Source organism: Anomaloglossus baeobatrachus, chromosome 7, assembly GCF_048569485.1.
Source record: "Anomaloglossus baeobatrachus isolate aAnoBae1 chromosome 7, aAnoBae1.hap1, whole genome shotgun sequence".
Lineage (NCBI taxonomy): Eukaryota > Metazoa > Chordata > Amphibia > Anura > Aromobatidae > Anomaloglossus > Anomaloglossus baeobatrachus.
Genome location: NC_134359.1, coordinates 291,182,678 through 291,210,161, shown reverse-complemented (window position 1 = coordinate 291,210,161; position 27,484 = coordinate 291,182,678). Strand labels below are relative to the sequence as shown.

Sequence of the window (27,484 nt, the reverse complement as noted above, 5' to 3'; positions counted from 1 at the left end):
GCGGGCACTACCATGCTCGGGTGCTCTGTACTCGTATCTAGTGATGAGTGGGCACTACCATGCTCGGGTGCTCAGTACTGGTAACTAGTGATGAGCGGGCACTACCATGCTCAGGTGCTCAGTACTCGTAACTAGTGATGAGCGGGCACTACCATGCTCGGGTGCTCTGTACTCGTAACTAGTGATGAGCGGGCACTACCATGCTCGGGTGCTCTGTACTCGTAACTAGTGATGAGCGGGCACTACCATGCTCGGGTGCTCAGTACTCGTAACTAGTGATGAGCGGGCACTACCATGCTCAGGTGCTCAGTACTCGTAACTAGTGATGAGTGAGCACTACCATGCTCTAGTGCTCAGTACTCGTATCTAGTGATGAGCGGGCACTACCATGCTCAGGTGCTCAGTACTCGTTTCTAGTGATGAGCGGGCACTACCATGCTCGGGTGCTCTGTACTCGTATCTAGTGATGAGTGGGCACTACCATGCTCGGGTGCTCAGTACTGGTAACTAGTGATGAGCGGGCACTACCATGCTCGGTGGCTCAGTACTCGTAACTAGTGATGAGCGGGCACTACCATGCTCAGGTGCTCAGTACTCGTAACTAGTGATGAGTGGGCACTACCATGCTCATGTACTCAGTACTCGTAACTAGTGATGAGCGGGCACTACCATGCTTGGGTGCTCAGTACTCGTAACTAGTGATGAGCGGGCACTACCATGCTCGGGTGCTCTGTACTCGTAACTAGTGATGAGCGGGCACTACCATGCTCTAGTGCTCAGTACTCGTATCTAGTGATGAGCGGGCACTACCATGCTCAGGTGCTCAGTACTCGTATCTAGTGATGAGCGGGCACTACCATGCTCAGATGCTCAGTACTGGTAACTAGTGATGAGCGGGCACTACCATGCTCGGGTGCTCAGTACTCGTAACTAGTGATGAGTGGGCACTACCATGCTCGGGTGCTCAGTACTGGTAACTAGTGATGAGTGAGCACTACCATGCTCGGGTACTCAGTACTCGTAACTAGTGATGAGCGGGCACTACCATGCTCGGGTGCTCAGTACTGGTAACTAATAATGAGCGGGCACTACCATGCTCGGGTGCTCAGTACTCGTAACTAGTGATGAGCGGGCACTACCATGCTCAGATGCTCAGTACTGGTAACTAGTGATGAGCGGGCACTACCATGCTCGGGTGCTCAGTACTGGTAACTAGTGATGAGTGAGCACTACCATGCTCGGGTGCTCAGTACTGGTAACTAATAATGAGCGGGCACTACCATGCTCGGGTGCTCAGTACTCGTAACTAGTGATGAGCGGGCACTACCATGCTCGGGTGCTCAGTACTGGTAACTAATAATGAGCGGGCACTACCATGCTCGGGTGCTCAGTACTCGTAACTAGTGATGAGCGGGCACTACCATGCTCAGATGCTCAGTACTGGTAACTAGTGATGAGCGGGCACTACCATGCTCGGGTGCTCAGTACTGGTAACTAGTGATGAGTGAGCACTACCATGCTCGGGTGCTCAGTACTGGTAACTAATAATGAGCGGGCACTACCATGCTCGGGTGCTCAGTACTCGTAACTAGTGATGAGCGGGCACTACCATGCTCAGGTGCTCAGTACTTGTAACTAGTGATGAGTGAGCACTACCATGCTCGGGTGCTCAGTACTGGTAACTAGTGATGAGCGAGCACTACCATGCTCGGGTGCTCTGTACTCGTAACTAGTGATGAGTGAGCACTACCATGCTCTAGTGCTCAGTACTCGTATCTAGTGATGAGCGGGCACTACCATGCTCGGGTGCTCTGTACTCGTAACTAGTGATGAGCGGGCACTACCATGCTCTAGTGCTCAGTACTCGTATCTAGTGATGAGCGGGCACTACCATGCTCAGGTGCTCAGTACTCGTATCTAGTGATGAGCGGGCACTACCATGCTCAGGTGCTCAGTACTCGTATCTAGTGATGAGCGGGCACTACCATGCTCGGGTGCTCTGTACTCGTATCTAGTGATGAGTGGGCACTACCATGCTCGGTGGCTCAGTACTGGTAACTAGTGATGAGTGGGCACTACCATGCTCGGGTCCTCAGTACTGGTAACTAGTGATGAGCGGGCACTACCATGCTCAGGTGCTCTGTACTTGTAACTAGTGATGAGCGGGCACTACCATGCTCAGGTGCTCAGTACTCGTAACTAGTGATGAGCGGGCACTACCATGCTCGGGTGCTCAGTATTCGTAACTAGTGATGAGCGGGCACTACCATTCTCGGGTGCTCAGTACTGGTAACTAGTGATGAGCGGGCACTACCATGCTCGGGTGCTCAGTACTGGTAACTAGTGATGAGTGGGCACTACCATTCTCGGGTGCTCAGTACTGGTAACTAGTGATGAGCGGGCACTACCATGCTCGGGTGCTCAGTACTGGTAACTAGTGATGAGTGGGCACTACCATGCTCAGGGGCTCAGTACTGGTAACTAGTGATGAGCGGGCACCACCATGCTCGGGTGCTCAGTACTCATAACTAGTGATGAGCGGGCACTACCATGCTCGGGTGCTCGGTACTGGTAACTAGTGATGAGTGGGCACTACCATGCTCGGGTGCTCAGTACTCGTAACTAGTGATGAGCGGGCACTACCATGCTCGGGTGCTCAGTACTCGTAACTAGTGATGAGCGGGCACTACCATGCTCGGGTGCTCAGTACTCGTAACTAGTGATGAGCGGGCACTACCATGCTCGGGTGCTCGGTACTGGTAACTAGTGATGAGTGGGCACTACCATTCTCGGGTGCTCAGTACTGGTAACTAGTGATGAGCGGGCACTACCATGCTCGGGTGCTCAGTACTGGTAACTAGTGATGAGTGGGCACTACCATTCTCGGGTGCTCAGTACTGGTAACTAGTGATGAGCGGGCACTACCATGCTCGGGTGCTCTGTACTCGTAACTAGTGATGAGTGGGCACTACCATGCTCGGGGGCTCGATACTCGTAACGGGCAGTTGGACACTTGGATGGGTGGGAATCATGTACTGAGTATAATGGAAGTTAGTGGGGTACACAAGCATTACACCTACAAATCTTCCTGAAAAATGCTCGAGTTTCCCATTGACTTCCATTTTACTTGGGTAGACGAGTCACGCTCATCCGAGCATCATACTGCCCGTTAGGAGTACCCAGCACCCGAGCATGGTAGTGCTCCCTCATAACCAATTTATGTTTTCAGCTTTTCTGAGTTCATGCACATCTTCTATCACTGACGGCACGCTACGCCATCTCTCACGTTGCTGTATGTTTTTGCAATGATTTCGCTGGTCACATTTGGCGTTCTGTGCTCTTGCTTTTCATACTTGCTGCTTAGGCTTATTTTTATACTGTCGGTGTCCAGCCACATGTATTTTGGTGTCCCAGAATGGGTCATGTTGGACGCCAGCTGGCCCTTAATGTGTTGGCGTGGTCGGGCCGTTGTGGTGGCACCTTCACACCAGGGTGTTTTATCCAAATATGTTCAGGTGAGGGGCTGACTGTTAATTGGACAGATATACTGTATAATGGGTCCACTGTTAAGATGATGTCACCCCCTGACCAAGACTTGTCGAAACACACGTTCGGATTACATATGTGAATAGCACACATTATTATTATTATTTGTTTATGCCATGACACTTTTTATATCTTTTATGCCTTGGTAGTCATTGATGTATTTAAAGTAGATCATGAGTTGTGCTTGTGGCTTGGTCTCTCGACTCCAGACTGTTGTTGACCCGTCTCTACCTGTCCCCCCTGTTTCTGTTGTGACTTCCCGGCTTCTGACCTCGGACTTCCTCCTGACCACGTCCCCATCTGCTCCCTGTATTTTGTATGTACTCTTATGGAACCCTGACCTTCGACTTATATTTTGACCTCGTCTCTGCCCCCCATGTACTGTCATGCTGTCAGACTGTTGTTGACCCATCTCTGCCTGTCCCCCCTGTATCTGTTATGACTTCCCGGCTTCTGACCTCAGACTTTTTCCTGACCACATCCTTGCCTGCTCCTTGTATTTTGTACCTACTCTCCTGGAACCTTGACCTTCGACTTATATTTTGACTTGTCTCTGTCTGCCCCCCGTGTACTGTCGTGGTGTCGGACTGTTGTTGACCCGTCTCTACCTGTCCCCCCTGTATATGTTGTGACTTCCCAGCTTTTGACCTCAGACTTCCTCCTGACCACATCCTTGCCTGCTCCCTGTATTTTGTACGTACTCTCCTGGAACCCTGACCTTCGACTTATATTTTGACCTCGTCTCTGTCTGCCCCCCATGTACTGTCGTGCTGTCGGACTGTTGTTGACCCGTCTCTGCCTGTCCCCCCTGTATCTGTTGTGACTTCCCGGCTTCTAACCTTGGACTTCTTCCTGACCACATCCTTGCCTGCTCCCTGTATTTTGTACCTACTCTCCTGGAACCCTGACCTTTGGCTTGTATCTTAACCTCATCTCTGTCTGCCCCCGTGTACTGTTGTGCCCTCCTGGTCTATGACCTCGGCCTGTCTGACTACAGGTCCATTTACTGTATGCAAGCAGTGTCTAGCGCCACCTAGTGACAGCCATCACACTGGCGTTGTCTTTCATGAAGGTTCATGGTTCATTCTGTGACGTGTAATCAGGAGCCATAAGCTTGGATAAGGCATTAATGTCATTTATTACTATTTACCAAGACTTTATATGGCTTTTATAGTTTAGCCAGAAGCGGGAAGGTGAATAATTAACCAAAATCAAACTAACAAGCCAGCAGGGTAATATTAATGGAAAGGCGTGTGCCACCAAAATTAACTTTTATTCAACCTATTAAAAAATTAAAAACACACCCAAAAAAAAATCATTTTAATTTAACCATAAGGAGGGGAAGCTACTATGAACTATTGATGCCCATTTTCTTACATGTTTAAGGTGAATTTGCTCTACTGTTACCAGATGAGTGAGCGAAACGCGTCGGGGGGTCCAGGAGCATTTAGGATAATTAAGGTCAGATTGTTGCCACTGATGGGTTTGGTGTGGCCGTGGAAGTTTTGGGGCTTTTTTGTAATAAAAAATATAACAATTTATTTTTTAAACATTTTATTTCAAATTTCAGCACAGAAAAAAAACATTAGAGGCCATATGATGAACTATACCCATGTGTGCGTCCATTAGGAGCGTAGTCTAATATATAAAGCTGAGTGTATGTATGTGTGTGTGTATGTCCGCTAAAGGAATCCGCATTGTGGCATTTACAATCACAAAATTATGCACAGACGCCCCATGTGACTCATGGAACTTCATAGACTGTGTTTTGATGGGAAAATTTAACCCCGAGCTTTACAGTTACTCTCCAAAAAAACTGCCTCCATTAAAGTGAATGGAGCTGTGAGCTACAGGCTATTAATAGGAGCTGTGATTGGTTGCTATAGGAATGAAATAAATTGTTAGTATAAGAAGCTTATGTGTGAGGTAATATGATGTTGGGGGGAGACGGATAGAGAGAGACAGTAAGAGACAGAGAGAGAGACAGACAGGGAAAGGCAGACAGACAGGGAAAGAGACAGTGAGAAAGACAGACAGAGAGACAGACGGGAAAGAGACAGAGACAAGTAAAGAAATGGATAAAGAAACCGAGACAGACGGGGAAAGAGACAGAGACAAGGAAAGAGACAGAGACAGACGGGGAATGAGACAGATGTGGAAAGATACAGATGGGGAAAGAGACAAACGGGGATAGAGACAGACGGGGAACGAGACAGATGGGGAACGAGACAGACCTGAATGAGACAGACCTGGAACGAGACAGACCTGGAACGAGACAGACGGGGAAAGAGAAGACCTGGAACGAGACAGACCTGGAACGAGACAGACGGGGAAAGAGACAGACCTGGAACGAGAAAGACATGGAACGAGACAGACCGGGAAATAGACAGACGGGGAAAGAGACAGACAGGGATAGAGACAGACGGGGAAAGAGACAGACCTGGAACGAGAAAGATCTGGAACGAGACAGGCCTGGAACAAGACTGACAGACAGATAGAGAGAGACAGAAAGAGAGACTGATACAAATACAATCAGAGAGATACAGACAGAGAGAGACTGGGAGAAAGACAGACAGAGAGACAGATGGGAAAGAGACAGAGACAAGTAAAGAGATGGATAAAGAAACAGAGACAGACGGGGAAAGAGACAGAGACAAGGAAAGAGACAGAGACAGACGGGGAATGAGACAGATGTGTAAAGATACAGATGGGGAAAGAGAACGACGGGGATAGAGACAGACAGGGAACGAGACAGATGGGGAACGAGACAGACCTGAATGAGACAGACCTGGAATGAGACAGACCTGGAACGAGACAGACCTGGAACAAGACAGACCAGGAAATAGACGGGGAAATAGACAGACGGGGAAAGAGACAGACCTGGAACGAGAAAGATCTGGAACGAGACAGGCCTGGAACAAGACTGACAGACAGATAGAGAGAGACAGACAGAGAGATACAGACAGAGAGAGACAGACAGAGAGACCGTTACTATCCCGGGTAACGCCGGGTGCTACAGCTAGTATTAGTATAAATTTAAAAGAAGAAACCTTTCTATTTTCTAAAAAGTAATATCAGTCCATATCCAATTTTCAAACCAGAAGGAGAGTTGGGTTGGGGGGATCTCTCCTTCCTGGGATCTGGTGGTCTGGGCCTCTGTCTTTGATATCTGCACATTTGCACCTTACTGGTGGGTACCTGTACCTAATGGTGGCTATTGTGCCCTGTGTGTCAGGGTATTCATGCATTTGACACTTTAAATTACTACTTGACGTGCCGGCATTTTACTGCTCATTCTTCCTCTGAGACATTTTTGAACTATGTGCACTGACACGTTTTTTGAGTACCCATCCTTTTCAATTACAGCTACGTAAAATATGTGCCCACACCCAGCTCCTGTTTCTGTGTGTGTTTAACCACTTAATGTTTTATGTGTATCCACTTGAACCCCCTTTGTTCCTGTTTTTTGAAAATAAAATATTTGCACAATTTATTCCATCTCCTCCTGTTTATCAATGGTGAGGATAACTGTGGAAAAAAAGGCGCAAAATAGGGTCTTACCCGGTATGACACGTGGGGGGCAAGTGTGGGTTAGTACACTCACCTGAAGGGGCTGTGCAAGTCACAACCCCTATGAAGGCACGTAGTAAATGTGGAAGGCAGCGGTCCCACAGTGTAGATATATTCCAAGAGGTAGAGCAGAAAGCAGGTTTCAAAATCCGCGCCAGGCCACAGAGAATCCAGATGCTTGTCAGTAAATCCTTTATTTATTTTTTACACAGGTCTACACGTTTCGAGGACATATCCGTCCTCATCATCAGGACAAAGTACAAAGAAAGACTAACTGGGAAAGAGAGAGACAGACGCAGACAGACAGGGAAAGAGACAGACAGAGGCAGACAGACAGGGAAAGAGACAGACAGAGAAAGAGAGAGAGACAGGGAAAGAGACAGACAGAGGCAGACGGGGAAAGAGACAGACAGGGAAAGAGACAGACGGGGAAAGAGACAGACGGGGAAAGAGACAGACAGAGAAAGAGAGAGAGACAGGGAAAGAGACAAACAGAGACAGATGGGGAAAGAGACAGACGGGGAAAGAGACAGACAGAGAAAGAGAGAGAGAAAGAGAGAGAGAGACAGGGAGAGAGACAGACAGAGACAGACGGGGAAAGAGACAGACGGGGAAAGAGACAGATGGGGAAAGAGACAGACGGGGAAAGAGACAGACCGAGAAAGAGAGAGACAGGGAAAGAGACAGACAGAGACAGACGGGGAAAGAGACAGACGGGGAAAGAGACAGACGGGGAAAGAGACAGATGGGGAAAGAGACAGATGGGGAAAGAGACAGATGGGGAAAGAGACAGACGGGGAATGAGACAGACGGGGAATGAGACAGACGGGGAAAGAGACAGACGGGGAACGAGACAGACGGGGAAAGAGACAGAAGGGGAACGAGACAGACGGGGAAAGAGACAGTCGGGGAACAAGACAGACCGGGAAAGACACAGGCTGGGAAAAAGACAGATGGGGAAAGAGACAGACACGGAAAGAGACAGACAGAGACAGACAGGGAAAGAGACAGACAGAGACAGACATAGAAAGAAAAAGAAACAGAGACAGAGACAGACAGTCAAAGAGACAAAGGTAGACCGGCACAGATAGGGAAAAAGACAGACAGAGACAAAGAGAGACTGGGAGAGAGACAGAGAGACAGTTACTATTACTATATACAGTTAGGTCCAGAAATATTTGGACAGTGACACAAGTTTTGTTATTTTAGCTGTTTACAAAAACATGTTCAGAAATACAATTCTATATATAATATGGGCTGAAAGTGCACACTCCCAGCTGCAATATGAGAGTTTTCACATCCAAATCGGAGAAAGGGTTTAGGAATCATAGCTCTGTAATGCATAGCCTCCTCTTTTTCAAGGGACCAAAAGTAATTGGACAAGGGACTCTAAGGGCTGCAATTAACTCTGAAGGCGTCTCCCTCGTTAACCTGTAATCAATGAAGTAGTTAAAAGGTCTGGGGTTGATTACAGGTGTGTGGTTTTGCATTTAGAAGCTGTTGCTGTGACCAGACAACATGCGGTCTAAGGAACTCTCAATTGAGGTGAAGCAGAACATCCTGAGGCTGAAAAATAAGAAAAAATCCATCAGAGAGATAGCAGACATGCTTGGAGTAGCAAAATCAACAGTCGGGTACATTCTGAGAAAAAAGGAATTGACTGGTGAGCTTGGGAACTCAAAAAGGCCTGGGCGTCCACAGATGACAACAGTGGTGGATGATCGCCGCATACTTTCTTTGGTGAAGAAGAACCCGTTCACAACATCAACTGAAGTCCAGAACACTCTCAGTGAAGTAGGTGTATCTGTCTCTAAGTCAACAGTAAAGAGAAGACTCCATGAAAGTAAATACAAAGGGTTCACATCTAGATGCAAACCATTCATCAATTCCAAAAATAGACAGGCCAGAGTTAAAATTGCTGAAAAACACCTCATGAAGCCAGCTCAGTTCTGGAAAAGTATTCTATGGACAGATGAGACCAAGATCAACCTGTACCAGAATGATGGGAAGAAAAAAGTGTAGAGAAGAAAGGGAACGGCACATGATCCAAGGCACACCACATCCTCTGTAAAACATGGTGGAGGCAACGTGATGGCATGGGCATGCATGGCTTTCAATGGCACTGGGTCACTTGTGTTTATTGATGACATAACAGCAGACAAGAGTAGCCGGATGAATTCTGAAGTGTACCGGGATATACTTTCAGCCCAGATTCAGCCAAATGCCGCAAAGTTGATCGGACGGCGCTTCATAGTACAGATGGACAATGACCCCAAGCATACAGCCAAAGCTACCCAGGAGTTCATGAGTGCAAAAAAGTGGAACATTCTGCAATGGCCAAGTCAATCACCAGATCTTAACCCAATTGAGCATGCATTTCACTTGCTCAAATCCAGACTTAAGACGGAAAGACCCACAAACAAGCAAGACCTGAAGGCTGCGGCTGTAAAGGCCTGGCAAAGCATTAAGAAGGAGGAAACCCAGCGTTTGGTGATGTCCATGGGTTCCAGACTTAAGGCAGTGATTGCCTCCAAAGGATTCGCAACAAAATATTGAAACTAAAAATATTTTGTTTGGGTTTGGTTTATTTGTCCAATTACTTTTGACCTCCTAAAATGTGGAGTGTTTGTAAAGAAATGTGACAATTCCTACAATTTCTATCAGATATTTTTGTTCAAACCTTCAAATTAAACGTTACAATCTGCACTTGAATTCTGTTGTAGAGGTTTCATTTCAAATCCAATGTGGTGGCATGCAGAGCCCAACTCGCCAAAATTGTGTCACTGTCCAAAGATTTCTGGACCTAACTGTATATGTGTGTACTGTACTTCAGACTCCTCTGACTTCTTTTACTGTCAACAATGGAACATGATTTAGTGAAAAATGTGAAAGACAAAAAATGGAGGTGGTGATCCGGATCATCTCCATACAATAGAGCTCCATACAGTACAATGGAGGAGAAGCGGGTCACTGGGCAGTAATCTCAGTCATCCCCTTTATTCCTTTCCGCTTTTGACCAGTGTTACGTATTGTTTTATTATCTGGTGACTCGGTGACTAAATGTCAAACATTGCTTAGATTCAACACATTTTCCAAATTGTTCTACAATTCGTGCAACAATGGAAAGTTTTGCAACAATGTACATACGACTGTTTTGAGCTAAAAATATGCAAAAAAAAATAGTTAAAGACAGAAATAAAAGTCCCGATTCATCCCTCCCGGCTTTTTACGAGTCACTTTTTTGTCTGGCGATATCCCTAGACCTTTTTTTGCACTAAAATATAACAAAGATATGTTCCGCTAAAATGTCGCAAAAACTACGTCCATACTTAATATCGTTTCTAAGGGAGGGGAACATTTGGGCAACAATTTTGCAACTATTTAAAAGAGTGTAAAAATGTCAAAATTCCAGAATGACGGTGGGGGGAAGTTACTGTAGACTCAGCAAAAACATTTATGACCCAATGACAGAATGAGGTCACTGACGGATTTTCAGTTAACTCATTCTGCAGCCAATAATAGACTATGCAACTTAGAAGCTATAGAACATAAATGGTGCTAAATTTTTAATGAACCCCGATTCTAAAAAACGATTTGTGACCCAATGACAGAGCGAGCTCACTGACGGATCCTCAGTTAACTCATTCTGCAGTCAATAATAGACAATGCAACCTAGAAGCTATAGAAGGAAAACGGTGCAAAATTTTTAATGAACCCCAATTATAAAAACGATCTGTGGCCCTAAATACATGCATTTAAGTAAGAAAAAAAAATTGGCAACAAATTCAGGGCATGAGCATTGTATTCTTTCCATTTTATGGATGTGACACAAACAGATATTCTTCTAGCCAATATTTTACACAGCCTGCAAATAAAAGAACAGGTACCCCATGCATATAATTACACCAAAGTAATGCATTTTTTATTTTCCAGCAAACCTAAAAAAAATATACAGATAAAAACGGAAAAGCACTAATGCTGATGATGCAACAGAGAGGGCAGCAATTTAGGGAATTAGAAATATAATTACCCACAATTAATATCTAAAATTACTCCTAATTATCCAAAGGAAAATCAAGGTGTTCCGGGAGCGGCATTTTTGATCTGCGTTCGCATTATTATATTTCGTCTCACCCTCTTGGAATCCAGTGATGGTTTTTTGCCCCTTTTTTTTTATAGCTGCCGCGCGCGCTTTGTACTTGCATTATACTATTTGGATATCTCTGACGTTCGTGGTTGAATTATTAGCTATTTATCTCATATCCCTTATCTTAATATATTCTTTTTTTTTTTTGAACTTTCTAATACTATCAGTATGTTACTATTGTATTCAGTAATAATACCGCTGTTACCTGCATTTAGTGTAGGGAGAGCTGCTGGAGAAGGGATAGTGTATTAGAGGCACCTAGGCAGGGATTATTGCCTTAAGGCCACTTTACACACAGAGATAAATCTGCGGCAGATCTGTGGTTGCAGTGAAATTGTGGACAATCAGTGCCAGGTTTGTGGCTGTGTACAAATGGAACAATATGTCCATGATTTCACTGCAACCACAGATCTGCCAAAGACTTATCTCTGTGTGTAAAGTGGCCTTTACAGACCTTGCTGTTGAAACTTAAAAAAATCTATCATATTCAGTAATAATACCACTGTTAGCTGCATTTAGTGCAGGTCAAGCTACTGGAGAAGGAATAGTGTATTAGAGGGATCTCAGCAGAGATTATTGCCTTACAGTCCTTACTGCCAAAACATAAAAAGTCTACTATATTCAGTATAATTCTGCTTTTAGCTGCATTTTGTGTAGGGAGAGCTGCTGGAGAAGGAATAGTGTATTAGAGGGATCTCAGCAGAGATTATTGCCTTAAGGCTACTTTACACACTGCGATATCGGTCCCGATATCGCTAGTGTGGGTACCCGCCCCCATCTGTTGCGCGACATGGGCATATCGCTGCCCGTGCCGCACAACATCGCCCAGAGCCGTCACACATACTTACCTGTCCGGCGACGTCGCTGTGACCGGCGAACCGCCTCCTTTCTAAGGGGGTGGTCCGTGCGGCATCACAGCGACGTCACTGAAACGTCACTGAACCGCCGCCCAATAGCAGCGGAGGGGCGGAGCTGAGCGGGACGTAACATCCCGCCCACCTCCTTCCTTCTGCATAGCAGCCGGGAGGCAGGTAAGGGGAGCTTCCTCGTTCCTGCGGCGTCACACACAGCGATGTGTGCTGCCGCAGGAATGAGGAACAACTTCGTTACTGCTGCAGTAACGATTTTTAAGAATGGACCCCCATGTCGCCGATTAGCGATTTTGCACGTTTTTGCAACGATGCAAAATCGCTTATCGGTGTCACACGCAACGGCATCGCTAATGCGGCCGGATGTGCGTCACAAATTCCGTGACCCCAACGACTCCGCATTAGCGATGTCGCAGCGTGTAAAGCCCCCTTTACAGTCCTTGTTGCCGAAACATAAAAAGTCTATTATATTCAGTAATAATACCACTGTTAGCTGCATTTAGTGTAGTGAGAGCTGCTGGAGAAGGGATAGTGTATTAGAGGGATCTCAGCAGAGATTATTGCCTTACAGTCCTTGTTGCCGAAACATAAAAAGTCTATTATATTCGGTAATAATTCCGCTTTTAGCTGCATTTTGTGTAGGGAGAGCTGCTGGAGAAGGTATAGTGTGTTAGAGGCATCTCGGCAGAGATTATTGCTGTACAGTCCTTGCTGCCGAAATGTAAAAAATCTATTGTATTCAGTAATAATACCACTGTTAGCTGCATTTAGTGTAGTGAGAGCTGCTGAAGAAGGGATAGTGTATTAGAGGCATCTCGGCAGAGATTATTGCCTTACACTCCTTACTGCCAAAACATAAAAAGTCTATTATATTCAGTAATAATACCGCTTTTAGCTACATTTAGTGTAGGGAGAGCTGCTGGAGAAGGGATAGTGTATTAGAGGCATCTCGGCAGAGATTATTGCCTTACAGTTCTTGCTGCCAAAATGTAAAAAATCTATTGTATTCAGTAATAATACCACTGTTAGCTGCCTTTAGTGTAGGGAGAGCTGCTGGAGAAGGCATAGTGTATTAGAGGCATCTCGGCAGAGATTATTGCCTTATAGTCCTTGCTGCCGAAACTTAAAAAATCTATCATATTCAGTAATCAATGCACCCAACTAGGTGGGACAAACGCCTGGGATCCACAATCCGTGGTTGTGGGTGACCCAACTGCAGCTTCCCCTGTGCTACATTGGTCAATCCCCTTTCCAGGATGGAAGCATGAGTAAGCGGTCTCGGGCTCTACCTACACCCTACTAAAGTTTTATTGTACTTCCCTCTAATGTCTGTGTTATTAAAGTAAATTCCTGTGTGCGTATGACCACCAGATGGCGATGTGGTTGATGACACTGCTCCCCCTTGTCTCCTGGTAAATGAGGGGTTAACTTAAGCGAGAGGTAAGTTAGATAAAAAGGGAAACTGGTAGAAGGTGAGCAGGAGGGTCCCCCAGTAGGAGCTAGAAGAAAGAGCCCAAATAGAGTGAATTGTCCTGATCCTAGGGGTCCATCCCATGTTTATCCAAGGCCTAAAAGTGAGCCCTGCATGGGCATATTGCGGACGACGGGAACGGCGGCTGCGTCCTGGAGAAGTGAACCCTCTAGTCCCCCGGTGCAGAAGATGGACTGTCTGTAAGCCCTACGATAGAGTGGGAGCCAACGTGGGAGCAGTCAGTGGGCTCGCCACGTGTGGCTTGTACAGTGCAGGGGATGGTGGGCCTGGTGGTCTCGTCAAGAACCGAGGAGCTTAGGGAGCAGTCGGCCAACCAAGTTGATAAAGTATGAAGTCCAAAAGGAACCCCGCTGGGGTCAAAGACAGCACCCTTAGGATGCCAGGGAAGAAGGAAGTGATGAGAATGAGGAAGAGTTGTAATGCTCATGAAGCTGTTGTGTCGTCCAGGGATAGGGGGTACTCAGAGCCGGGCCAATGGGGTCGCTTCTAGAGGTATCACGGGACCCGGTCTGTGATCCAAGGCTCCACAACAAAAGGGGAATATGTAAAGGGAGATTGTCTGTGACGCCACCTGTGGGTTGCGATGATGAGATGGTGGCACCGCTGCTGCTTCTGGGGACCGTGCCCGAGACTGATGGTGCAGGGCAGCAAGGTGGAATCTCCTCCACAGGTTGGGGGAGGTGTAGTCCCGGGGCCCAGGGTATTGTGAGAGGTTGCAGGGAGCAGTCTTTAGGAAGCAGGAAGTAAAGCACTTACAGTTGGTAGTTGTGGTGTTGGATGAAGCTAGGCTGATGTGTGTGGTGAGAAAACACAGAGTCCTTTGTAAACCAACTTGCCAAATGGCTGGTCACCGTTGGCGGGTGTCTTCGGGTCCCACACCCAGATATACAGCCAGGGGCCCTTCCTTCCACACTTTCTCTCTCTCTTGTCTGGACTAGTCCGTTTGAATGGCCTCCGGATTGGGTCCCTGTCCCGGCACCGGCGGGCTACAACCCTGTCCCGGTCGCCTCAGGTTTCCCGCTGCCAGATCTCCGTCGCCTGTGGGACTCACAGCCACCTAATCCGGTAGTCCAGGGCTCCAACCCCAGCTACCACTTTCTCCGGGGAGCTGCAAGCCTCCCCTGTTAGCTTTCCCCTGACTACAGCACAACTCAACTAAATTCTGCTCTGTCACTCCCTTAACTCCTCTCGCCCCCTCCCCTTTCCTGGGGAGGGGGTGAGTTGGGCCTGATTGGCTGCTGTGCATCTGTGTGGGGATTGTGTAGCTGCCAAGGAGGATTAACTCTTTCTGTGAATATCGGGTTTTACCAGGGCGTCACACTCCCCCTTGGTTGAATACAGCCCGTCCGCGGGCTGTCCGGCCACTGACGTTTATTTTAACGGGAAAAGAAAAAATTAACACATTACAACCATACATCTTCCCACATCGGGAGGTACGTTTTCTTAAACTTTTAACTATCCTGCCACCCCCCACCTGCTGTGCAGATGACCTCCTCCGGGAACTTGAGACGTTCAACAGGGGTGACAGTCCATAAAACAGTCAACTTTGCAACTTTAAACTTGCGGGTAGCCGTCCATGTTCCGCTATCACTGCTGCTGCTGCCGCCACTCCCAGTTCGGGGCACAGGTTCCATGCTCTGCCTCCTGCTCATGAGCCAGGCCCACTCAGATGCCCTCAGCGCCGGCTACAACTGGCCTTGCTAACTGCCAAGGGCCCCATCGCTCAGTGGCCTGCTCCTCCTTTCTGCAGGTGCCCCGCGGCTGCTCCACAGCCGGGACGGGGTACCTGGGAGCGGCTGGCACCGCATCTGGGGCAGACTTCCGGTCGAGTGCTGCCGTCATTGTGGCCGGGCGGACTGCTGAAGCCGACATCATCTCCGTTGCGGCCGGGCGGACTGCCGGAGCCGACGTCATCACCATTGCGGCCATGCTTGGGGCCGGGTGAGATGTCATCGGGTTGCAGCCTGGCTCGAGGCCGGACAGGATGTCACCGGGGTTACAGCCTGCTGTGACATCTTGCCGCTCTTGTGTCCAGGAATGGAATTTTGCAGAGTCCTGGCGTCCCTGCACTTTACAGTTCTGGTTACATGCCACCGTTTTTCTGCCAGTCCCCCCTTAGTCTTTTGCGAGCACTCCTTCCGGCCGTGTTCCAAGGGAGCGGGGCTTCAACTTCGCGCCGTTTTCGGGGAAGAAGAAGATGGTGCCGTTGTTTTGGCGCCAAAAATTGCGGGCAAGATAGCGGCAGGTCAAAATTTTTCAAACAGTTCACGGATTACAAGGCTCACGTCATCCAGGTCATGGATGGGGTAAGTATCCTGTTCGTGACGCCAAATTGTGTCGCCCAGGGATAGTGGGTACTCAGAGCCGGGCCAATGGGGTCGCTTCTAGAGGTATCACTGTGGCATGACCCGGTCTGTGATCCCAGGCTCAACAACAAAAGGGGAATATGTAAAGGGGGATTGTCTGTGACGACACCCGTGGGTTGCGGTGATGAGATGGTGGACCGCCGCTGCCTCTGGGGACCGTGCCCAGGGCTGATGGAGCAGGGCAGCAAGGTGGAATCCCCTCCATGGGTAGGGGGAGTTGTAGTCCCGGGGCCCAGGGTATTGTGAGAGGTTGCAGGGAGCAGTCTTTAGGAAGCAGGAAGCAAAGCACTTACAGTTGGTAGTTGTGGTGTTGGATGAAGCTAGGCTGATGTGTGTGGTCAGGAAACACAGAGTCCTTTGTAAACCAACTTGCCAAATGTCTGGTCACCATTGGCGGGTGTCTTCGGGTCCCACACCCAGATATACAGCCAGGGGCCCTTCCTTCCACACTCTCTGTCTCTCTCTTGTCTGGACTAGTCCGTTTGAACGGCCTCTGGATTGGGTCCCTCTCCCGACACCGGCGGGCTACAACCCTGTCCCGGTCGCCTCAGGTTCCCCGCTGCCGGATCTTCGTCGCCTGTGGCCCTCACAGCCACCTAGTCCGGTAGTCCAGGGCTCCAACCCCGGCTACCACTTTCTCCGGGGACCTGCAAGCCTTCCCTGTCAGCTTTCCACTGACTACAGCACAACTCAACTAAATCCTGCTCTGTCACTCCCTTAACTCCTCTCGCCCCCTCCCTTTTCCTGGGGAGGGGGTGAGTAGGGCCTGATTGGTTGCTGTACATCTGTGTGGGGATTGTGTAGCTGTCAAGGAGGATTAACTCTTTCTGTGACTACCTGGTTTTACCAGGGTGTCACACTGTTGTATTGAAAAAGACGAGTAAATGTTTTAAAATGGAAAATGCATCTCTGGTGTCTACTTTACTGCTTGAGAGAGTGGTACAATGGCTGAATGGACTGTTTTCACTAAGAGTGGTGCCCGGGTATTTGGGGGTAGAAGACCGGCTGTGCTGCGGCCTAGCAGCCCCTGATAGAATGACTACAGTAGCCCCCACTAGCTACTCTTACACATGGACGCCTCCAAATCCCTGGATCTGTCATTGCACATGCGTAAGCATCATCAGCAACCATATCCGCTTCTTTGTCACAGTGCAGCGTGCAGCTGTCCCTACTCCAGGCCTTAGAACGCAAGCGGAAATAAAACTAGCCACCCACAGGCCCGAACACTAGACACTTGCATATAGAGCATCGCTTCACTCTAATGCCTGCTTTACACGAGACGATCTATCGTGCGATAGATCGTCGGGGTCACGGTTTTTGTGACGCACATCCAGCATCGCTTGCGACGTCAGCCTGTGTGACACCTCCTAGCGACGCAGTATCGCTCACAAATTGTAAGTCATGTACTCGTCGCTATAGTTTCATAAAATTGTTTATGAAACATGGCGCCGGTTGTTCATCATTCCCGTGGCAGCACACGTCGCTCTGTGTGACACCACGGGAACGATGAACATCGCTTACCTGCGTCCCGAGGCTCCCGCTGGCTATGTGGAAGGAAGGAGGTGGGCGTGATGTTTACATCCCGCTCATCTCCGCCCCTCCTCTATTGGCCGGCTGCCACGTGACGTCGCTGTGACGCCGAACATCCCTCCCACTTCAGGAAGTGGATGTTCGCCGCCCTCAGCGACGTCGCACGGGAGGTAAGTACGTGTGACGGGGGGTTTACGACTTTGTGCGCCATGGGCAATCAATTGCCCGTGACGCACAAACGACGTGGGCGGTTATGATCGCTTGTGCAATTGCACGATAGATCGTAACGTGTAAAGCCCGCATAAGAGTCCCACTCTTTCTAAAATTGTCCACAAACGTATTCTGAGGCCTTCCTCTATGTGTCTTCCAGGGTGTATTGCAATCCCTCCTTTGAAGAAATATGGTGAGAGATAGAGCGACTATTAAGGCTATGTTCACATGCTGCACTTTTTTTACTTTGTCTCATACAGAAGTCATCTTACAGGAAAGAAAAAAAGGTTTCATTACTTTGTTTCTGTAAAATCCATTTCGTCGTCGTTATTTCTCTGTTTTATTGTCAGTCCAATAAAGTGGCGTAATACTCTGCCAACACTGTTCCCACGCTCACGCTGGAGCATACATTCTCATTGTAAAGGTTTTACAGAAATATCGTATCCGCTGGATCACTCCAAGGACAAGATGATATTGAAAGAAAAAAAAATAAAGATCGATTTATTTATTGTGTATTTCGAAGAACAATTAGGAACTTAGTACACATTAACTTTAACTTCAAGGCACCAAAGATTAGATTTAAAGGGGATCTGTCATCAGGTCAAAGTGTCCAGTTTTTGCTCTGATTTTTTTTCTATTGCTTCACTGGTTATTTTGTTTTGCTTTTTATAGAATACTAGCTGTAGTACCCGGCGTTGCCCGGGATAATAACTGTCTCTCTCCTAGTCTCTGTCTGTTTGTCTCTGTCTGTCTCTGTCTGTCTCTGTCTGTTTGTCTCTGTCTCTGTCTGTTTGTCTCTGTCTGTCTCTGTGTCTGTCTGTGTTTGTCTCTGTGTGTCTGTCTCTGTGTGTCTGTCTCTGTGTGTCTGTCTCTGTGTGTCTGTCTCTGTGTGGCTGTCTCTGTGTGTGTCTGTGTGTCTATCTCTGTGAGTTTGTCTCTGTCTGTCTCTATCCATGTCTGTCTGTCTGTCTGTCTGTCTATCTCGCTATCTCTGTGTCTGTTTCTCTCTCTGTCTGTCTCTCTCTCTCTCTATCTCTGTTTCTGTCAGTCTCTTTTCCTGCCTGTCTCATTCCAGGTCTGTCTCTTTCCCCATTTGTCTCTTTGCCCGTCTGTCTCTTTCCATGTCTGTCTCTTTGCCCGTCTGTCTCTTTCCAGGTCTGTCTCTTTCCAGGTCTGTCTCTTTCCAGGTCTGTCTCTTTCCAGGTCTGTCTTATTCCAGGTCTGTCTTATTCCAGGTCTGTCTCTTTCCCCATTTGTCTCTTTCCACCTCTGTCTCTTTCCACCCCTGTCTCTTTCCATGTCTGTCTCTTTGCCCGTCTGTCTCTTTCCAGGTCTGTCTCTTTCCAGGTCTGTCTCTTTCCAGGTCTGTCTCGTTCCAGGTCTGTCTCGTTCCAGGTCTGTCTCGTTCCAGGTCTGTCTCATTCCCTGTCTGTCTCTTTCCCCATCTGTCTCTCTATGTCTTTGTCTGTCTCTGCCTGTCGGTCTCTTCCCCTGTCTGTCTTTTCCCCTGTCTTTCTCTTCCCCTGTCTGTCTCTTTCCGTGTCTGTCTGCTTGTCTCTGTCTCTTTCCCTGTCTGCCTCTAACTGTCTTTTTTTCTGTCTGTCTGTCTCTGTCTGTCTTTTTTCCCTGTCTATCTCTGTCTGTCTGTCTCTTTCCCCGTCTGTCTTTGTCTGTCTCTCTGTCTGTCTCTTTCCCCGTGTGTCTTTCTATCTGTCTCTTTCTGTCTGTCTGGCTTTTTTTCCCTATCTGTCTCTGTCTGTTTGTCTGTCTCTTTCCCTGTCTGTGCCTGTCTGTCTCTGTTCATCTCTCCACCGATAACATATTACCTCACACATAAGCTTCTTATACTGACAATTTCCTTTGTTTCTATAGCAACCAATCACAGCTGCTATTAATAGCCTGTAGCTCGCAGCTCCATTCACTTTAATGGAGGCAGGTTTTTGTAAAGCACGGGGTTACATTTTCCTGTCAAAACATATGACGTTCCCTGAGTCACATGGGGTGTCTGTGCAATATTTTGTGATTGTAAATGCGATGGTGCGGATTCCTTTATCGGGACACACACACACACACACACACATATACACACACACACACACACACATACACATCCATAAATACACACATACATACACTTAGCTTTATATATTAGATTCCATACGGTTCCAGAGACACAAGTTTTTGTATTTGGGACCACTTTTTATGGTCTTTTTTAATGGGGAGTGGCTTCCTCTAGGGCGTGTCTTTAAGCTGTTTTGCATAATTAACCTGAGAGACACACCTCCTTGTAAAGACCATAAAAATCAGCAATAAGTAAAGAGGCTCCTATCTCCAGAAAAGAAATGAAAAATAAATCTAATCTAAAAAAAACAACGAAAAACTGGTATAATCTTCTGTGTAATTATCTAAATTATATCCTATAATTTATCCCATACATAGATAATAATAATAATTATAACAATAATGATAACCAGTATGACCAGTTATTCTACTGGGCCCAAATGAGGATACAATTTTCTGTGTGGAGCGTGACACAGTTTTCCTGTTCCTTAATTACCTGCATTATAGAGTATGTCATGTCGGTCCTGATAATACAGGGCAATATGCCAATATACATATATGCTCCATACATCAGCCATAGTAGGAGAAGGTTGGATGCTGCCTAGATTGACTGGTGTAATGACTGATAGCTGAGGTGTCGCTTACCTATAAATTCCAGGTGAGGGGTAATCAGGGGTGTAACAGAGGTCGGGACTGTGCCCAGGCCTGGGGGTACAGGAAGCCCACCAAAGGGACATATCCAGCTAAAATGCATTGCAGCACAGAGACCCCATCAGGTCCCTGCACTGCGATACACACTGCTGATCAAACACAGGCCGGCAGTACATGTCAGCGTGCACGTGACTAGGGTCGCATGACAGGGATGTCATATGCCATGGCACGCATGCCGATGTCAGCTGCCAGCCACTGATCGGGCTACAGAGGAGGATGCCGCCCGAATGTGGGAGGATAGACAGTGAGTATAGGGATTTTATTTATGTGTTAGAGACAGAACAGGGACTTTATACCAGGAAGGGGCCCCGGAAAAGGACATATTTATAAAGATGGGCTTAGGATGGGGACCATATATACCAGTATGAGGCAGGAATTGGAATATATATACCAGGATGAGTATATATACAACAGGATAGGGACATACATACCAGGATGGGGACAAATATATTAGGATGTGAACATATATATATATACACGAGGATAGGGACATACATACCAGGTTGGGCCCTGGATGGGGAGAAATATATCAAGATGGGGACATACAGTATATTTCAGGATTGGCCCAGCATGGGGAAATACGTAGCAGAATGGGCCCAGGATAGGAACATATATTCCAGGATAGGAGACCTACTGTATGTACCAGGCTGGGGACAAATATACCAGGATGGAGGACATATATACCAGGTTGGGGACATACATACCAGGATGGGGACATACAGTATGTCCCAGGATTGGCCCAGCATGGGGAAATACATAGCAGAACGGGCCCAGGATAGGGACATACTGTATATTCCAGGATAAGAGACCTATATACCAAGCTGGGGACAAATATACCAGGATGGAGGACATATATACCAGGATGAGGACATACATACCAAGATGGGGACATAATACCAGGATGGGAACATACAGTATATTCCAGGACTGGCCCAGCATGCGTAAATACATAGCAGAATGGGCCCAGGATAGGGACATAAATTCCAGGATAGGAGACCTATATACCAGGATGGGGACACATATACCAGCATGGAGGACATATATACCAGGATAATAGACATATATACCAGGATGGGAAACATATTTGCCAGGATGTGGCCCAGGACCATTGCACTTCAGTTATGCCTCTGGGAGTACTCATTTATTATTTGATTTGACCTCAGTAATGGACGAGATTTTATGGTGAAGATATTTATAACACCTCAGTATATTCGGGTGTCATTATACCCTTAAATAGATTACGGCCTGTGATATAACACAACACGCAGTTTTATTGTGCCAGGTCACATTCCACGCCACACTAATAATCAGATTTTTTTTAGGTTAGTGTCACACTAGCAACCATCTTTAGTGCCCATAGCAACCAATCACAGAGCAGCTTTCAGTTTGCCAGAACTGTTTGAAAAATGAAAGCTGAGCTCTGATAGGTTACTATGAAACTGAGCAGTGAGAGGTTGCTATGGGCAACAAAGACAGCCATTTTTCTTACAGTTAACCCCCTTAGATGCTGTTGCCAATTTAAGCAGGATCCCTTCTAAACCCATTGCTCCTTACCTCCCTCCCTCTGCCCACAACTCGATTGTGACGGTCCGGATCCATTGCTATTGCTATGGCACCCAGAGATAAATAGTGCTGTGTATTAGATGGGTCAAGCCAAAAGTGATACTAAAAGAAAAGAAAAAAATATCCCAAAAATAAAAAGTTGAATAAAAGAAACTAACTTAAGAATAAAACTAAAATAAATGTAAAAAAAAATAATATTTTTTATATATATATATATATATATATATATATATATATATATATCTATATATAATATTTTAAAAAATGGAAAAAAATATTTTTTTATCTTACCCATATCTTACTCAAAATAATTAATTAAAAATAAATGGAAAAAAAATCTTTAAAAAATGGGAAAAATGATTTTTTTTCTTATCTTACCCAAAATAATTGAAAATAAATGATAAAAATATTTAAAAAATTGAAAGAAAAATATTTTATCTTACCCAAAATAATAAATTAATTAAAAATAATGTAAATTTAAAAAAAATGGAAAAAATGTTTTGTTTTTTTATTTTACCCAATTTTATTTTATTTTTTTTATATGTAAAATAAATATTTATAAAAATTGAAAAAAGTGATTACCCAAATAATAAATTATTATTTTTTTTTATTTAGTTTTTTTAAAAAAAAACACACACATTTTGGAATCACTACATCCGTTATGTCTCCAGGTATAAAAATATAATTTTTAACCTCTATGATGAACGTTGTGAAAAAAAAATGCAAGAAATGTAGTTTTTTGTTTGTTTGTTTATTCACCTCTCAAACATAAAAAGCTACGAAAAAAACATATGTACCTTTCAATGTTTGCAATAGGAAAGGCAAACTCATCATCCGAAGACGAAAAAAATTAAAAAAGTTACGACTCCAACAATACAGCAACGCGAAACACCTTAAAAAAAAAATTAGGCAAAAGAAGTAAAAAAAATAAAAAAAATGTAAGTTTGTAATGTACTGAACTGTAGAAAAAAAAGTCACTGATACCATGAATGCTGTAAAAAAAACCAACATAACAATTTCCACTTCATGCAAAAAAATGATAAAATAAAAAATTGCATTTTTAAAAGAAAAAAGATAATTATAATGAAAAATCGCCTGGCCGTAAATGGGTTAATTGAATATTTATTTATTTTATTAATTAATTTATTTTTTAAATTATTTTTTTTCTTAAAAGATGGAAATCCCCTTTAAGGCTGTTTTCAAATACTGTAAATTTTTATGACCTCTTGAAAACAAATAACGAGTATTTTTTCTATGACGGCGCCTCGTCCTGTGCGATGCCGGAGATATGTATGATAAGACGCTGTGGACAAAGGTCGGTGAAGACGCGTCAGACATTCTCTGCCTATTGTAATGTATCCGGCGTCGCTGGTGACATTTATCATTTGTATACAGCGTCAGTGATGCGTAATTACTGCTATATACCATAGGTGTGGACACAAACACCCTGCTCGTGTAAAAGTATGTGAACCTCCCAATGCATTATCTCGACCTTCTTTAAGGCGAGGTTCTTGAATCAGGGATGAATGTCAGAGTCCATGCACCTGGTAGTAATGGGTGCGGATCATTTTCCATACACACAGCTCCAAATCCCCAGCTGAGATATAGAATAAAAGTTATTCATCTGATCCTCCACCACTAGAGGGAGCTCACCGGGTGCTTTTACTATTTACCCTTTCTAGGCCTGGCAATCGTCCATGTTTGCCCTTTGTGTCTTGTTTTCTCATCCCATTTTCCCTGCTGCCATCTTTCCCTGCTGCCGTGTTTCCCTGCTGCCGTGTTTCCCTGCTGCTGTGTAGTGTTTCCCTGCTGCCGTGTTTCCCTGCTGCTGTGTAGTGTTTCCCTGCTGCCATCTTTCCCTGCTGCCGTGTTTCCCTGCTGCTGTGTAGTGTTTCCCTGCTGCCGTGTTTCCCTGCTGCCGTGTTTCCCTGCTGCCGTGTTTCCCTGCTGCCGTGTTTCCCTGCTGCCATCTTTCCCTGCTGCCGTGTTTCCCTGCTGCTGTGTAGTGTTTCCCTGCTGCCATCTTTCCCTGCTGCCGTGTTTCTCCGCTGCCGTGTAGTGTTTCCCTGCTGCCATCTTTCCCTTCTGCCATCTTTCCCTGCTGCCGTGTTTCCCTGCTGCCGTGTTTCCCTGCTGCCGTGTTTCCCTGCTGCCGTGTAGTGTTTCCCTGCTGTCAGCTTTCCCTGCTGCCGTGTTTCCCCGCTGCCATGTAGTGTTTCCCTGCTGCCGTGTTTCCCCGCTGCCGTGTAGTGTTTCCCTGCTGCCGTGTTTCCCCGCTGCCGTGTAGTGTTTCCTTGCTGCCGTGTTTCCCCGCTGCCGTGTAGTGTTTCCCTGCTGCCGTGTTTCCCCGCTGCCGTGTAGTGTTTCCTTGCTGCCGTGATTCCCTGCTGCCGTGTAGTGTTTCCTTGCTGCCGTGATTCCCTGCTGCCGTGTTTCCCTGCTGCCGTGTTTCCCTGCTGCCGTGTTTCCCTGCTGCCGTGTTTCCCTGCTGCCGTGTTTCCCTGCTGCCGTGTTTCCCTGCTGCCGTGTTTCCCTGCTGCTGTGTTTCCCTGCTGCCGTGTTTCCCTGCTGCCTTGTTTCCCTGCTGCCGTGTTTCCCTGCTGCCATGTTTCCCTGCTGCCGTGTTTACCTGCTGCCGTGTTTCCCTGCTGCCGTGATTCCCTGCTGCCGTGTTTCCCTGCTGCCGTGACTCCCTGCTGCCGTGTTTCCCTGCTGCCGTGTTTCCCTGCTGCCGTGATTCCCTGCTGCCATGTTTCCCTGCTGCCGTGTTTCCCTGCTGCCGTGTTTCCCCGCTGCCGTGTAGTGTTTCCTTGCTGCCGTGTTTCCCTGCTGCCGTGTTTCCCTGCTGCCATGTTTCCCTGCTGCCGTGTTTCCCTGCTGCCGTGTTTCCCCGCTGCCGTGTAGTGTTTCCTTGCTGCCGTGTTTCCCTGCTGCCGTGTTTCCCTGCTGCCGTGTTTCCCTGCTGCCATGTTTCCCTGCTGCCGTGTTTCCCTGCTGCTGTGTAGTGTTTCCCTGCTGCCGTGTTTCCCTGCTGCCGTGTTTCCCTGCTGCTGTGTAGTGTTTCCCTGCTGCCGTGTTTCCCTGCTGCCGTGTTTCCCTGCTGCCGTGTTTCCCTGCTGCTGTGTAGTGTTTCCCTGCTGCCGTGTTTCCCTGCTGCCGTGTAGTGTTTCCCTGCTGCCGTGTTTCCCTGCTGCTGTGTAGTGTTTCCCTGCTGCCGTGTTTCCCTGCTGCTGTGTAGTGTTTCCCTGCTGCTGTGTAGTGTTTCCCTGCTGCCGTGTTTCCCTGCTGCCGTGTTTCCCTGCTGCCGTGTTTCCCCGCTGCCGTGTAGTGTTTCCCTGCTGCCGTGTTTCCCCGCTGCCATGTAGTGTTTCCCTGCTGCCGTGTTTCCCTGCTGCCGTGTTTCCCCGCTGCCGTGTAGTGTTTCCCTGCTGCCGTGTTTCCCCGCTGCCGTGTAGTGTTTCCTTGCTGCCGTGTTTCCCCGCTGCCGTGTAGTGTTTCCCTGCTGCCGTGTTTCCCCGCTGCCGTGTAGTGTTTCCTTGCTGCCGTGATTCCCTGCTGCCGTGTAGTGTTTCCTTGCTGCCGTGATTCCCTGCTGCCGTGTTTCCCTGCTGCCGTGTTTCCCTGCTGCCGTGTTTCCCTGCTGCCATGTTTCCCTGCTGCCGTGTTTCCCTGCTGCTGTGTAGTGTTTCCCTGCTGCCGTGTTTCCCTGCTGCCGTGTTTCCCTGCTGCTGTGTAGTGTTTCCCTGCTGCCGTGTTTCCCTGCTGCCGTGTTTCCCTGCTGCCGTGTTTCCCTGCTGCTGTGTAGTGTTTCCCTGCTGCCGTGTTTCCCTGCTGCCGTGTAGTGTTTCCCTGCTGCCGTGTTTCCCTGCTGCTGTGTAGTGTTTCCCTGCTGCCGTGTTTCCCTGCTGCTGTGTAGTGTTTCCCTGCTGCTGTGTAGTGTTTCCCTGCTGCCGTGTTTCCCTGCTGCCGTGTTTCCCTGCTGCCGTTTCCCTGCTGCCGTGTTTCCCTGCTGCCGTGTAGTGTTTCCCTGCTGCCGTGTTTCCCTGCTGCCGTGTTTCCTTGCTGCCGTGTTTCCCTGCTGCCGTTTCCCTGCTGCCGTGTTTTCCTGCTGCCGTGTTTCCCTGCTGCCGTGTAGTGTTTCCTTGCTGCTGTGTTTCCCTGCTGCCGTGTAGTGTTTCCTTGCTGCCGTGTTTCCCTGCTGCCGTGTAGTGTTTCCTTGCTGCCGTGTTTCCCTGCTGCCGTGTTTCCCCGCTGCCGTGTAGTGTTTCCCTGCTGCCGTGTTTCCCTGCTGCCGTGTTTCCTTGCTGCCGTGTTTCCCTGCTGCCGTTTCCCTGCTGCCGTGTTTCCTTGCTGCCGTGTTTCCCTGCTGCCGTGTTTCCTTGCTGCCGTGTTTCCCTGCTGCCGTTTCCCTGCTGCCGTGTTTCCTTGCTGCCGTGTTTCCCTGCTGCCGTGTTTCCTTGCTGCCGTGTTTCCCTGCTGCCGTTTCCCTGCTGCCGTGTTTCCCTGCTGCCGTGTTTCCCCGCTGCCGTGTAGTGTTTCCCTGCTGCCGTGTTTCCCTGCTGCCGTGTAGTGTTTCCTTGCTGCCGTGTTTCCCTGCTGCCGTTTCCCTGCTGCCGTGTTTCCCTGCTGCCGTGTTTCCCCGCTGCCGTGTAGTGTTTCCTTGCTGCCGTGTTTCCCTGCTGCCGTGTAGTGCTACGTGTCCACAGGGCTCCATCATAGTACAAAGGAAGAGAAGACCCCGACCAGAAAATAAAGTATAGACGCAGACCAAAATTGGATATGCTGGATCCTTATGTTTCCCAATGCGTTCCGTCTATAAGGGCAGAGCTGCTGAGCTCACTGATTGGCTGCCACACTGTTGATGTGACGTCAGCGCCACGGACAATAACAAATGCTGGGAGCAGCGGCGGAGACTTATTAGTGGATGGCTTGTTTTTTTTTATACCAAACTCAACCTGGAGACCACTATATCCTGAGCATCGATAACACTTTTAAAGGGGTTGTCTACTACTTGACACTATGTGTCAGCACTGGCTCTCCTGGGGATCTCGTAACATTATTATGTCAAGTGATCCCTACGGCCAATCAGTTCTGGCTTTACTCTCCCCTCCTTTCAATAAATCAGACATTTAGAGGAAACAAGAGCTGTGGCTCCTCTTTCACTTATGTCAATTATCTCTGAAGGAGGGGGATAGAGAAGCCAGCGGTGATTGGCTGCAGTGATCATGTGACACTGGAGTAGCACAAGGATCTCAGGTCTCACGGCTCTACCATTCTCTGTTCGGATGTCAGGGGGTCGCTTTATGAAGGACGTCAGCGTCCAGGTGTGGTGATGTCACTTCGTCGCTCCGCCCATGCTGGGGTACTGACTGTAGTTTCCATGGTCAGATGTGAATAAGGACCTTTGGTGACATCATAG

At 47.5% G+C, this 27,484-nt stretch overlaps 1 protein-coding gene across 3 annotated transcripts in view; it reads right to left on the bottom strand.

The window, feature by feature from the left end:
- The window catches only part of LOC142245583 (NXPE family member 4-like), a 58,731-nt gene that overhangs the window by 18,156 nt on the left and 13,091 nt on the right, over positions 1 to 27,484 (bottom strand). The window contains exon 1 of one of the 3 annotated variants that reach the window (XM_075318416.1): positions 18,028 to 18,051. The exons of the other annotated variants lie outside the window; for them this stretch is intronic. The gene's annotated coding sequence lies outside the window, so the exon portion shown is untranslated. Of the gene's footprint in view, positions 1 to 18,027; positions 18,052 to 27,484 lie in introns of those variants that run through there. 3 annotated transcript variants of the gene reach the window in all.